Raw genomic sequence first — 12479 nt, forward strand, 5'->3', positions numbered from 1 at the left:
GAAAATGGGAACCGTACATAATGCAGCGGGCTCCAAACGGTTACTTTTTAAATATAAGTATTTAAAATAATGTAACCCTGTTTTCCAAACCTAACAACAGTTGCTGTCAGCTGCTTGAAGAGTACAAATCTGAAATCTGCTGCCAAATCAAACTTGAGCCTTAATGTGAAAGCCCAGATTTTATAAAAAGATATTATTAAGAAGACAGCTAATCAATCAATTACCGACATTCAGCTTCTCACCAAATCTGGTGCCATTTGTATCACGTATTGAGATCCTTGACTGGAATGAGATGCAGTAGAAAGGCGAAGAATGATTGTGGGCACTCACAGCCTGGTGATGAAGTGCCAAGAAAATGTCAATAGCAGTCAAACAGTAATTTTCCTGATTACAACATGTAATCTAGGCTCCCCTTTCCTTGGGGCTGATGCAGAGTTTTAGATCAACAGCTTCAGACAACTGAATTACAAGCTGTGGCTGGGTGAAAAAACTCATATTGAATTCTAAATGTACACCTCAGTAACATTATCTTCAATGGAACATAAGCACATCCTTAGTTTTATAAATGTGTTTAAGTGCCATCCTGATGGGAATATGTTGTTAATGAGGCTTATTACAGTAATTTGCACTGGAGTCACTTACAGGCCTGAGTCCCGGTGTGTTTGGCATAGCACAAGAATTGGAGTATCAGTTTCTCTGCTCTCTGAATTACACAAAGTATGGGAGAGAGAAAGAAGTGATTGGCATAGAGAGATGGGAAGTGGAGAACAAGCAGCAGGTATGTACATAGATACGGGACATTAGAAGGTAATGAGGCAAACGGGTCACTACACACGAAGAATTGCTTTCCTACCTTTTATCTAACTTCAGATTTTACAAAATCTGTAAATTTATGAAGCTGAGTTGGTTGCCCAATACCATCTGCATCCTATGCAATTATCTGGATCACCAATTTATGATGAAGATAAATAATATTTTAACGCACATTTTCATCTCCTGGTGCTGCAATGATGCCCCAAATGAATAACTCAGATGCAGACATTGTACAGAGTCACTGCCCATAAAAAGTCATAAAAGAGAAAAGATTCATTTTAATAATAATAATATAATGCCACCCACAGTAGCTTTAGCTTAAAGGTGGACATTCGCAGTGTGTAAAGCTTCAGTATTTATCCAATTGCATTGCAAGTCTGGCAGGAGTTCCTGGGAAACCCTGGAGCTTGGTCAGAGAAGTCTTGTTCCCACACAACCCATGACACTGGTGCAGGCAGCCTTGTGCTTGGCGTTCAGAGAGAGCCCTTTGCCTGAGTCCTGTGCCATATGTACAACAGCCTTGCAGCAGCTCACCTGGGTGAAGCCTGACCAGGCAGAAGGTCCCTCCATACAGATTTTGTCCTTTCCTGTATCAGGTTTCTGTGTAAAACGGGTGGGGAGCTGCCATCCATGTCGCACTGTGTGAAAGCCTGTGGGTCTTGCAGCTGGACAGTGCTTCCTGCCTCACTGGCACTCACCCCTGAGCTTCCTGTCCTCACTGCAGGCTAGGGCTGCCTTTACTGCAGTCATCTTGTTATTCCAGGTGACCAATTTGACCTGGACCCCTGACACCCCTGAACACGTGCTCACGACCTGACTCTTCATGTCTGAAGTGTGTAAGTGTGCCTCAGTCACAACCAAATGGGAAATTTTATTTTATATTTAACCAGTCACATGGCCTACCTATCTAAGCCTCTCTTCCCTCTCAAGAGGGTAAAGATTCTTACTTACACTCTTGGATGGATGAGGGTCCCAGCTTGACTACCAGTAACTTTTGAAAATACCCAATATAAAGATCTCCAGAAGCAGATGTCTGACGTTTAATTGATCCTAGAGGAAAGCTGCCAGGCAACAGCAGTCGTAGGGTGGATTACAAGAATGCAGGGCCAGAAGCACACCTCCTTTAGCTTCTTCTCTGGGCTGTATTCCACCAAGCAGGTTTTCAGAACCACAGTCTGTTCTGCAAGATACCACAAAAAGGAAAATCATAAAGATGGCCTTTAGATTTGAAAACTTACATGATAAAGCAAAATAAATGGACATGAAGACCAGATGTGTCCACTGTGACAATCTCAGAGTGTCACCATGCTTGTTTCATCATTTCCTTTCTACCCTTATCTACCAATGTCTATAAAGGTATTTATAAAGAAAGCACTAGTTTTGCTGTAAAGAATTCCTCCATAAAGCACACTGCAAATTAATCATGCACTTCAAAAAATAAATATATAATATTCTGTATACTATACCATAAATATTCTTAAAACTTCAACAATTTCTAAATAATTGCCAACTGCAGCTGTGTAAATGAAATGCTACAATAAACAGCTATGTTCTGTTGTTCTCTAGATGCATTCACTGTTTTGGATAATCTTTTATAGTGCTGCAAAAGAGGTTTTCTATTAATTAGCTGGCTCTTGTTCATTGAAAGTAGTTGATTTACTAAATATCTTGCTTATTAGTGTGGAGGCATAGAACAGAAGGCAATACCTTGTAATTGCATTTTAATAAACAACCTTGAATACTTGATTTTTAATAAGTAGCTGACAAGAGTTGGGGTTCCAGTTTTTCTTTTTGATAAGATTCAACTGATGGAATCTGATGTTTCCTTTAAGCTGACAGTATCCTTTCCTGCCACGTTCTGTTGCACAGTTTTGCCAACTACTCAGGCCAAGAATCATGACTGTGATAGCTCAATAGATTAGCTGAGATCCCAACAGGCAGCAGCACCCATTACTGCCTCATTTTGCAACCTTGAGCTAATAACCTCATGTCATCTATTCTTGTAAAAAGTGTGTGAAATTGATTCTGTGGTGGTATAAGCCCAGCAGGCAGCTCAGACTCACACAGCCATTCACTCAGTCTCCCATCAGTAGCATGGGGAGAAGAATCAGAAGGGTAAATGCACCAAACCTCACAGGTTGATATAAAGACAGCTGAACAGATAAAGCAAAGAAAATAATTCACCACTTACCACGGACAGACAGGTGTTCAGCCATTTCCAGGAAAGTCACACTCCAGCACATGGTGACTTGGTGAGACAGACACCATCAGTCCAAACATCACCTGTTCCCTTCTTGCCCCAGCCCTGTAGGCTGAGCATGACACCATATGATGTGGGATATTCCCTGGGTCCATTGGGGTCGGCTGTCCTGGCTGTATCCCCTCCAACTCCTTGTTCACCCCCAGCCTCCTCACTGGGAGGAGGGTGAGGAGCAGAAAAGGCCTTGGCTCTGTGTAAAGTGCTGTTCAGCAATAACTGAGATGCTGGGGTGTTACCAACACCTCTCTCACCAGCACAGGTCCAAAATGTAACCCATATCAGCTTGTATGAAGAATATTTTCTCCATCCCAAATAAAACCAGCACAGATTCATTGTGTTCATGTATGGTATTTAGAAGAAGTAGAAGGTGCATAAGTATCACCTTCTGCCATGGGGCAGTGGCTGGGATAGGAATCAGCTATAGGGTTAACATACCCACCTATTTCAAGTCCTGACCAGTGAGAATCAACATCCTTGGATATGTCTAATGAATTTCATCTCACTTGGAAGCTTTGAAAAAAATCTTTATTAAAAAAGAGATATTGTTTATGACAAAACTAGAACTAATTCACTTTGAAGAAATCAAATATATCAAAGCGATAAGCAGAACATTCAGCTTCATCCAGGTAACTTTGGTGATAACTAGTTCTTCTTCATTCAAAAAACATAAATTCATCAAATTATCAGCTGTGTTTTTACTTTGTTTTTCTTCTTACAATAAATCCTACCTGTACTGGAGATATAGATACAGATTTGGATGATACATGTTTATGCTATTCCATCCCAACCTTAATGGCACTGCTGGATTTAGCATGCTCAGGATTTTGCCCCAGGATATGTTTCTACATCTGTGTATGTGACAGAAGGTATAGGGAAGAGATTATTTTCCAGTCTTTGACAGCATGAGGGATTTCAGCACCAATGTTAGGCACACTGAATCTCCTCGCCAAAGTGAAATTAAATCTGCTCTCAAGAAGTAGTGGCATGGCAGAGACTGTCTCAAATGCATGTTTTGAGATATCACTGAAGTCAAGCAATAAGAAGTGCCAAAAAAAAAAAAAGGAAGTCCCTCTGATTAGTCTAACAAGAGATCAGGGAGACTTGGTTACATTGGTTACATTTCAGGCTGAGACTTTAGTAACTACCCTTTCAGTCATCCATGTGTTTTCCATCTATAAAAAATTAAACAAAATGAAAAACACAGCTTATTTGCAGTTCTTGTTATTATGATCATTAAACAGGCAATGGTTCTTAGGGGAGAATGAGACATGAGAAAGGTGAAATGGGATTTGAACATGCAAGAATGTTTTCTGCACGTAGCCAGGCTAATCCAGATCTCCAGCAAGTCCCTAATTCACAGATCACTGGGACAACAGAAGGACTGCACTGACTTCACAGGCTTTGCAGTTCATAATATAAATACCCAAATTACATTCAGAGTTTTCTGAAATATGAATCAGTTCAATCTAGAAAATGTTACGCCACTGTAAGCAGTATCAATTCTTTCTACCCCTTCTTTGTATTCTTTGTTCCAATATGCTTCATTTCATTTTAAATTTAAGCTATTTATCTTATGGGAAAAGGTTGCTGAGATTTCGACCCTCTTGGGATTTTGCAATGCCAAACATTCCTGTGTCATGCCACTCTTGTTCTACTTTGGTAGCCATTACCTTAGTAGATGTGGAATAGGAAATTAAAAAGAGTAGGTTTTCCTTGTTCAATCTGGACAAAAAATTAATAAATATCCTTCAGAAAAAGAAAATGCAACAGGGGTTATTCACAATTTTCATAGTTTTCCTGGAAAACAAGCAATCATAGTTTTTCAATAGCGTTTTAATCTGGAATTGACAATATGGTCTATTTGCAGGCATAAACAAATGAAAGACACACACAAAACCTGGTCAGACAATACAGTCAACCCACCCTATGCTGACTGAAGACATCCCCAGATATGCCTGCATGGTTTTCCAGGGCGAGCCCACAGTGTAAATGGTAACTGGGCCAAGAAACTGTCTTGGCAACGCTAATTCTGTCTCCAGAGAAAATCAATTGCTAGCTGAACTGTAGAAATCCAAAGGTATCCATTCTGCCCAGATTGTTATACACCAGGCAAGCAGCCCACCCAAAAATTTCACTCCCTGATAGCCAGAACACGTTCCAAGGATTTTCCAAAGGATGGAGCATGAAAGCTGTGTGAGAAATCTCAATAGCATCTACTGCTGGGAAAGCCATTGGTCCAGAATAATCCACAGCAAGCCTTGGCACAAGGACTGGTGCCAACCTCCATGGCAGTTCTCCTTCACAGCAGTCCTCCAAAAGGGTGCTTGCAAATTTTGAGGAACACGCTGTTCCTTCCTCCGTAACTCTGCATGCTCCCAGCCTATTTGTATGCTTTTGTAGCTCATGTTGCATTCTGAAGGCTGTGATTATTAAATGCTGGTGATTGCTGCTCTTCTTCCATTGAGAAAAATGCATGAGAAACAGAAATTATATTGCTACATTAACACAGAATCAGGAGAAGGAAGCTACAATGAGTTCCCCAAAAGACAGATGATTCATACATTTCATAAAAATTGTACCATATGCATTAGCTATCGTTCTCAGATATCATTATTGTTGCAAGCACTGTTGCACATAAGTACTTCATTTATCTAAATCGAGACTTTACACTTCTGCTCACTCTGCAGGTCCCAGCCCTGCCATGATAGAGTTACTAGCATGATGTAGCAATGTATTATAGTGTCAGATCTACTCACATTTCACATTTTTAACTAAAGAAGATCAAAATAACGAAATGCAGCCATAGAAGGAACAACAGCTCTCATCTGCAGCTACTCCTACTTAGGAGTTATTAAATAGCAGCAATAAAAATGAGAGAATATGTTGTTATTGACAACCTGTATAAGCTGGATTTAAAGATTTATCTTTTATTGATGCAATTATTTATTTCTACTAGATGAAACATCATTAATTTTTTTCTCTACTACTTTTTTGGCCCTCAATACTCACTTTCTTCAGCCCAGAATATGTGGTCTTCAGGGGTTTGGGGTCTGCCTTACCCTCTCATTTTGATCCTGCCACTTAGCACCTTCCACATGAAATAGTGGTTGGTTTGTCTCCCATTCTAACAGGTTCCTGCCTACATTAAGAGTGGCAGGAATGTTGTCAGCATTAATGGGATCTTTACCTTTCCAAACCTCCAAACTGTGTCCCCTCAGTCTGCCCAAATAAGACTTGTGAGGATGGTACTTACCATGTGATAGATGGGAGCTGTAATTTCAACCTGCTTCAGCCATATCATCCTTAAATACAAAACAAGGAGTAGGAACATGGGGTCATTCATCTCGTAGCTTTGATGCCAGGCAGACAAACTAAAACTAGATCCAAGAATATGGAAATAAACATAATTTTAGTACACAACACTGTGCTCCAAGCTACCTGGCAACTGTAAGAAGTCATTTACTCACTATTCACTTATTCTGGGAGCAGGAGGGAATCTACTGGGAGATTGACATGATGCAAGTCATAAAATGATCATTGTCACAAACCTGAGCTGACTCTGCTGGCAGCCTTTCACATTTCATATTTCCAGCTGTAATTAATGAGCCATTTTCCAGAATCCAAATAGAAGATTTTTAAAGCTTTTCTTCAAATCTTTTTTAGCTTCATTTTCCATTTGTGTGTTCTCTGAGATAGAGGAAATGTAGAAATATAAGGTGGAATGACAACAAGATGCAAAAGGCATAGTAAATTATGTAAATATGTCTAAAACAAAGAATTTCACTTGCCTTGAGACATGTCAGAGTGCATATATTAATTTAATTTCACTTACAAATAAAACTGCCTTTCTTGCAGCTAAGTTAAATTTGAGGCAATGCTTCACTTCACTTTGCATAAAGGCAAGGATGCCAAGACAATATTCCAGGCATGCAAATGTATAAGCCCAGATATCTCAAGACCAGAATATTGCTTAGGCATCTCCATGCAGTACATTACCAAAAAACCACCTAATTATACCCCAAATAAACAACTGAAAACCCCCCACCAAACCCAAAACAAAGCCCAAAAACCCAAAAAAGCCACATTTTTATAGCACCAGGCACTACTGTAGTGGGAGGAAGGGTGCCCCAAACCCTTTGCTAAGAAAAGGCACAGAGGGCACTGAATAGCTGCTTTCTCTTTCTCTATGAGCTGTAGTTTTGGTGTTTTCCAAGACTTTTTACTGAACAGGTAAATCAATTCCCATTTTTCAAATCAATATTTTCTTGTCTTGAATGTCTTGTGCTGATAAAGCACTTTCAAGTACGACTTGAGCTTCTCTTTGTGTTCTGCATTTAATATTACTATTGAAAACTAGAACTCTGTAATTGTTATTATGACAAAAATTTTGCCACAGCATCCTCTGGAATAAAATTGAAATTTATTGTAAAGATGACAATTCAGCAATGATGACCCTTTCTCATGGCCATCTAGATTCAGCAGTATTTTGAAAATCAAGAATTTAAAGATCAAGCCTACCAGTGCCAGTCTGCTGTTTTTTCTGTCCAGTTTTTCATAACTCACTCTAAGAAGCAATTTGATATTTGCATGCAGCTGCAGTGTTCCAGCTGGGGTGTCACTGAGGAAGCACAGACAGAGATTTCTGTTACATTTAAATTCCTGCTGAAGTTTGACCACTTATTCTTTGTAATCTTTGAACTTGCCTTACATCAAACTAACCAAACAATCCCCTCAAAATATCCAACACATAAAATTGTTTTTATGTCATTATTTTAGGAACCTTTCTGAGGTGGCTCTGCCTTGTTCAGCTGAATTGCTCAATATGTTTATGACACTATAATGAGCAAGCATTGTAAGTCACAAATCACAGAATTGGTCAGGTCAGAAGGTACCACAGTGGGTCATCAGGTCCAATCTCCCTGCTCAAGCAGGATCATCCCAGAGTACAGAAGGCATCTGGACAGGTCTGGAATATCTCTAGTGAGGGAGATTCCACAGCCTCTCTGGGCAATCTGCTCCAGCGCTTGGTCACATGCACAGTAAAGAAGTGTGATATATATAGAGATATATAAAATACAGCACTTGATACTCAAAGCTTGAAAAATACTTGAACTTTGTAACTTGAACCCAAAAAAAACTCTTCTTTTCCAAAGATGAAATTATTTCTCTTTCATTATCTGATACTTCTTGGAGACCTCATCTTTAGAGTTCAGAACCAGAAATATCTAACTACCTTATGTTCAGGATGTTTCAGCAGGGCTGGAGATCATCTAGCAGATAAAACAAAGAGATTGTCTGAGCTTTCTAGAACAATGAGAAATGCTTTTGTGAACCTGAACTTTCAGACACTGAGATGGCATGAAACCTTTTGAAAATCTTCTCTCACTCCCAAGCACATCACCCATTGAGAGGACAAAGACATCATCACTTGATGGAGTTTCTGCTCCATGTTCACTCTTCCAAAGAGGTTCTGTCAAAATACTCTAAAAAGGAGGTAATTTTTCTGAAACGAGCCGAGTATATGCTTCTATATCAGGGCACTTATGGCTGTAACTCTAAAAGTATGGACAGCTTTTATATGGAGGTCAGTCAGAAGAGTGATGCACTTAGACTGAGAGGCAGTGACTTCATAAAACACAGAAAGCCCTAGAACAACACGATCCAGTAGCTCTGGTGAGATTATAGTGTTGCCATGAATGCATCAGTTAAAAATAATACAGTGCATCTCTGAAGAATATAGTTCAACTCAGATTTAATATGGGTTCACTGTTCTCTACTCCCAGCTGCTATTTTAGAAGAAGAAGCCAATATATTGAGAAAACATTTTAGAAAGCATTAAATACATTTTAAGTTCCAGTAAAATAACTGGAACCTTCTAGGATTTGCTTAATTATGCAATATAGTTAGCCCTTAGTGATTTAAAACTTAGTTTAAATATATGAGAAAAGCCTGTAATTTCAATTGAAATAAATAAGATTTGTTTTTCACAATAAGCATTTGCATTTTTTTTATATTCAAAAACTCCTATATCTTATGATTATGTTGCCCTGCCAAGTTAAGATACTTTAATTAAATTGAAACCAGTTAGATTTGCTACAATCACCAGAGAAAAACAAAATATGAAAATCAGATCTGCAAAAAAAAATCTTCCTTGAGACATTTTATCAAAATGGTGATTTTGAAATCTATTAACAGGTGTAGGCCAAAAAAGCACATGAAATCTCTCAGGCTGGCAGATCCAGAGGTCCTCTATCACTAAAAGTGAAACTATAATTTCAACAACAATTCAGCCATTAAAGCTGTACTTCAAACAGCTAGCTGTGGTCAAACTCCTTCAATAACATATTATGGAATGAAGTTATAGAGTTATAGTTATTACAAAATTAAGTACATTTCAAAATGCATAACCAAACATTTATAGGGGTTTGCAGAAATGAGGTTGATGGTGCAGGAGCTCATGCTGTGCACCAAGTCTACGCCTGTGACCGGCTCACGCTGGGATGGACTGGGAGTCTCACGGCAGCCATTTCCAGAGAACACACAAAAGGCCAATGTTCATGACCTCTGCTTCAAAAATGCAGGATGCTGACAGAGAACAAGGTTTGTTGGGCCACATCCATCCTACCAGCCCCACTCCTCTGCAGCTCCTCTGCAGCCTGTGTTCCTTTCTCGCCAGCAGGAGGGAGGTGAGCATGGACATCCCACAGTCTGCATGGTCCACAGAGCACCCAGAAGACATGGCACCAGAGAAGGGTTTCAAGGAGGAAAATAACAAAAACTGCATTGGAAAAGGTGGCATCCTGGAAATGGGGAAAATTTCCATCCCACTGTACAGATGTCCCATTGTTGTGAAGAATGAAAAGTAAGCCAGATGCAATTGTAGAGAGGTCTGCTATCCTCACCTTCCCTCTGCTAATGCATTGCCTAAGTAACTTGCTGGGTTTTTTTTTGCATCCCTTCTACACTATTATCTGCATTGTAAGTCAGAGACCCATGGGCTAGAGGTGTTAAGGGATTCAGGTTTTGCAGCAGCAGCCATTGCAGTGTCTGCCTTCCTGGTGCCTGGGTGCCAAGTGCCACCTCCACCAAATTTGTAACAGGTAGAGCTGGGAGCAGGGATGCTCCAGGGCTTGCTGAGACACACCTCAGAGAGGTACCCACCTGAGAGCCCACCACTTGTGTGGCCACAAGTCACAGTCAAATTAGCTCAAAGTCATGCCAGGGGATGTTTAGGTTGGGTATTAGGACAATTTTTTTTCACTAAAAGGTTTGTCAAGCCCTGGAACAGTCTGCCCAGGGAAGTGGTTGAGTCACCAGCCCTGAAGATATTGAAAAAAATATGTAGATGTGGCACTCAGGGACAGGGTTTATGGTGGGCTTGGCAGTGTTAGGCTTACAGCTTGCCTTGATCTTAAAGGTCTTTTCTAACCTCGAGGATTTTGTGATTAGCATCAGGTTGGAACTTCTAGCCTGCACTGCAGCTGTGCATTGTGCTCATGTCTGTGTAACACAGAGAAAAGTCATTGCCTGTGTGAAAGGGAAACAAGAGGTTTCCATTTTAGCCAAATTAATAAATTGTACAGGTCTCACTTGCTATCTCAACAATCCTGCTGCAGGCTTTATACTCAGGATGTTCTTCTCCCTTCCTGTTGCAGTCATATTCCTGGATAAAAAGTGATTAAAAAAATCAGTGGACTAGAGAGAAGCTGCCTCATCTTTTAACCAATGACTTGATCAGAAGTATAGAAGCTTGGTTTCTAACCATTGCTCTAACAGCTATTTGTGTGCACAGAAACAAAATATTCAATACTTCATGAACACAAGTATGAAAATCTGTATGTCTAAAGACCTAGCCTAAGGAATGGCAAGTAAGGATCAAAATTTAGGGTTTAATATGTGAAATTACTCAGTCCCATTTTAAGCTTTTATGAATTTGGGCTAATAATGGCAGACCTGCACCACAGGCCCTTTAGACGATTACCAGAGTTGCCTTCTCCGCCACCATCCCTGCAGATAACCATGTTTAATGTAAAGGTGTATACATTCCTGCAGCAACAGTGCTTGACTCTTTGTCAAACTATAAAAAACTATATTAAGAATGAATAATTATAGTAATACTCCTAATAATAATACTATTGCTGCTGGTGCTACTACTACTACTACTAATAATAATAATAATGACCCTATTTGTTTATTTCCTAAATATCTACCCAAGTTCACGGCCTCTGCAGTGGCTGCCCACAGCCTTCCCCCTGGGAGGATAACAATAATCTCAGCTCACAAGCAGCTTCATTTCACAGCCTGATTTCCTCCATATTCCCACTAAAATACTTCCCCAGTTTCTGATACATGCAGTTATCTTTACAGCTAAACTGGTTTATTTCATTTTTCAGGGATCCACAGAAATAGAAGCACATAAAATTTTGGCAACTTTTGTCTAAAAACAAAAAGTTCACATTATTCAGTCAGTGCATGAAACAAAGTTATACAGAAAATTATATTTAACAAATAGCAATATCTGAATCACTGCCTCGGTCTTTCCATCACGTTTTTGATATGATTGGTGGTCACAGAGACTCCAGGGTTTTGCTGAAGCCCCATCTCTTCTGGCCCCTGCAGTCAAGTTACATCTGTCTTTCTCTGGTAATCAAAGCAAGGCTGCTTGTAAAATAATATTTTTCCTTTTATAAGTACTAGTGCCCTTTTTCTGACAATGTCCTTTGCTACCCAGAAATCAGTTTGGTCATCTGTTTCTTGGCTACCTGCTCATCTGGCAGAATATTATTTACTTGTCCTTTATCCAAGGATAACAAACTCATGCAGTTGTACAGCCCTGTGTTAAATACAACTCCTTTTCCAATCAGCCCTTTGTGTGCCAATCAAAACAAGAAGGTTATATTGCAGATATGGAAGCAAACATCAGACACAGGTGGATAAAGATACATTTAGCCACACACAGACCCACCACATCAAATATGGATGCAAATTGAACAAGTTTCACTGGCAAATTGATTTTGTTTAAGCCTTTGGTAAAAGGCGAGTCTCCCACCAATGTCAAAACCTAACATCAGCCAAACCTCATCCTTTAAAAATTCAAGTACTGAAAAAACTGGGAACAACAAAAGCAACAGTTTTGCTCTCTTAATCCAGCAGCATCTGAAAACAAAACAGCTTCTCTGCAGACTTCAGGCACAGAGCTTGTAAGACCAAAAACTGCTGTTAAATAGAATTTAAACTAATTGCCTCTGGTTACAGGATGTGAGGTGCCGTTATATAAAACTGTCCCTGTCTCCTGATGAAATCAGTGTCCATGTTCTTCTGTGAACATATTTGCATTTTTAGCCTTCTTTTAATCCACAAAAGAACCTTACATGTATCAAAGTTGCATCTTGTCCTTGAATGCTCC

At 39.7% G+C, this 12479-nt stretch overlaps 1 long non-coding RNA gene across 1 annotated transcript; it reads right to left on the reverse strand.

The window, feature by feature from the left end:
- Positions 1–3579: 3579 nt before the first annotated feature.
- LOC107205927 lies at positions 3580–8835 on the reverse strand. The gene is made up of 4 exons (XR_001522202.3): positions 7592–8835; positions 6622–6760; positions 6327–6450; positions 3580–5527 (listed from the first exon to the last, which is right to left on the reverse strand). It is a non-coding gene; the product is annotated as an uncharacterized LOC107205927 (long non-coding RNA).
- Positions 8836–12479: the final 3644 nt, after the last annotated feature.

Source organism: Parus major, chromosome 1, assembly GCF_001522545.3.
Source record: "Parus major isolate Abel chromosome 1, Parus_major1.1, whole genome shotgun sequence".
Classification (NCBI taxonomy): Eukaryota; Metazoa; Chordata; class Aves; order Passeriformes; family Paridae; genus Parus; species Parus major.